This window comes from Alligator sinensis, unplaced genomic scaffold, assembly GCF_000455745.1.
Source record: "Alligator sinensis unplaced genomic scaffold, ASM45574v1 scaffold94_1, whole genome shotgun sequence".
Lineage (NCBI taxonomy): Eukaryota > Metazoa > Chordata > Crocodylia > Alligatoridae > Alligator > Alligator sinensis.
In genome coordinates, this window is record NW_005842073.1 from 525,684 (window position 1) to 528,224 (window position 2,541).

At 48.8% G+C, this 2,541-nt stretch overlaps 1 pseudogene; it reads left to right on the top strand.

The window, feature by feature from the left end:
• Positions 1–802: 802 nt before the first annotated feature.
• Positions 803–2,219, top strand: LOC112550290 (annotated as a pseudogene).
• Positions 2,220–2,541: the final 322 nt, after the last annotated feature.

Sequence of the window (2,541 nt, forward strand, 5' to 3'; positions counted from 1 at the left end):
CTGCACCGCGACCATCTTCGGTGTAAGTAAAATAATCTTTAATCAACCACTAAGCGTCCGTGCCTAATTCTAGCCCGCCGGCCTGCATTCCCCGACCCGGCGTGTCTGGGCTGCTGGCCACAGCCCGCCACGCGCCCCCGAGGGCCTCGGACCGCTCCCGGCCCGCACACCTGGCACCCCAGGGCATTGGGGCTTTTGCACATCCTTCCATCCTTTCATCCTGAGCTTAGCAACCATTGGTGTTCTGATATAATCAGCTTACAAACAAAAAATGTTTTGCCTACTCCTTTCCTGATAATATAAGCTACTCAAAACTTTTGCTACTTTAGGGGAAATAGGCTGTGGTCCTGTAATAAAATTATTTTGCAGAACAGGTTGGTATTGATTTTTGCAATATTCTGGGCCACTGAGTAGCTATCCCAAAGTACAATGGCCTTATTTACCCCATCACCAGGTCTTTTCTGTTGTTAACTGGGTGCTTCATCACCTTTGGGTGTTTTGACACTTATTGATAATGAATTCACAAGCCTTTGAATTTTCCCAGACCCTCATGCAAGCACAGCCTGAGTATAAAAGTGCCCCCATCCCTCCCAATTTGCCAGCCCCCTTTCATAAATTGCTTGTGCTGTTGACTACGAACTGCTTCGCTGTGTCTCAGAAAGCCAAAGCCAGCAGTATGGAGATGATGGCCCAGGAGGCTGATACCTCCAATGCCCGTGGACCCAATTGGACCTGGGAAGAACTGGAGGACTTAATCAACATTTGGTCAGAGCAAAGGATCATAGACAGGCTAGAAAGTAGAATGAATAAGCCAGTTTATGTCAAGATCGCAAAAGGCATGCAGGTGCAAGGGCATAATCATGACTGGACCCAGGTCTGGTGCAAGATTGAGTCCCTGAGATCAGCATTTTACAGAGCCAAAGATGCGAACTCTTATTCTGGGGCAGGTCTCACAGTTGCCCCTTTCTAGGACAAGCTGTCCATCATTCTCTCCAAGGATGCAGATGACAGCCCAGGTATGGAGACTTTCAGCACTGGGGTTGAGCTGGAGGAGGAGGACGACGAGGAGGCAGCAGCAGCCCCTCCTGAAGGTGAAACCATGAGCATGTCTCAGCTGTATGGAGACTGATCCCTGATTACCATGAGTGGCAGAAAGAACCATCAGTCACCATACACTTAGTGCCACTTAGCCCTTCCGTTCCACAGATTAGCACAGATGATGAAGCAGAGGAGGTGAAGGGTCAGGAAGAAACCCATGTGGATGATGCACCATCAACTGCTACCGAGACCCAAGAACATGCTGGACCTGGTAAGTCTCTTGTAATATGCCTCTTGCCACTGCCAGGTAATGCCCAGGTTCGTGCTGGTTGGTTTGGGGGAGGGGGAGAAATTCATGTGTTGCTATAGGTGGGTCACCATGTTCTTTCAGTGCATGATGGGTTCAATAGCTTGTAATATAACACACATGCCAAACTAATTATTTGCTTTAATTAATTTTTTGCAGCTAGCGCAGGCAGTGGCAGCCATGGACCTGTTTCCAAAGCGAGTACTTGTATGTTTTGGGCAGTACAAGTAGTGCCCCACTGTTCCGGGGTCTGTTTCTGTGCCTGCCAGGATTTTTTGCACTGTATGGTGGGGTGGGGGTGTGTACTTTCCCCTTTTTGGGGGGAAGGCAGCCATTACTTTTTTTCTTTTTTTTTCAGCCACCATGACCCATGGCCGCTGGGAACGGTGCCCTGCTCACACTACAGCAGAGCACTGCAGAGATTTTCACAGCAAGCAGAGATGGTTCTGCGAAACCTCGCTCGAGGTTCTGGTGGAGTCCTCAGTAGCCAGAATGGAACATGAAGATGCCTGGTGGGACAAACTCTGTGAATCACTGTATAAGGAGGATGCCATTCTCGAGCAAATGCAAGACACCATGCAGAATTTGAAAGACATGGTCAACAAGTCCCATGCTGAATTATAGAGGTCACATGACATTTTCAAGGATGCCTTTCAGAGTGTGCAGAACTTCCTAAATAAATGGGTATGATGTCCGAAAGGGAAAAGTTGGTCTGCTCATCTTGCCTCTGTGTAAGACAAGTGGAGAATTACACCTGAGCCTGTTCTCCCTAACTCAGTGGGGTCACAGCAGGGCCGTATGACTGCCACCAGGGTCAGGACAGTACCACTGTGTTTCAGGGAGACAGGGGTGGTTCAGGGTCATGGTGGGATGAAGGAAAAGAAGCACAAGTAACTGTTTATAATACTGTGTTTCAAACAATAAAACCTCATGGTTTCCAGGCTTCCTGTGTCTGCCTCCATATCCACCCTTACACTGCTTGGTTGCAAAGGTGGATTTCATTCATTGTTTGGGTTCATTTCTCTGTTTGTTTTTCCTGCTATTTGCTGCATGGTGCCAGGGGGGAGGGATTGGCAATCTCTCTTGTACAGGTACACAGGGAGGCTCCAGAGGTAAACACGGGGACTGCCTGGGTACGTCACAACACACAAGTGCTGGTCTGGACACCAGCATTTTGCAAAGGCTGCTGTGTTACC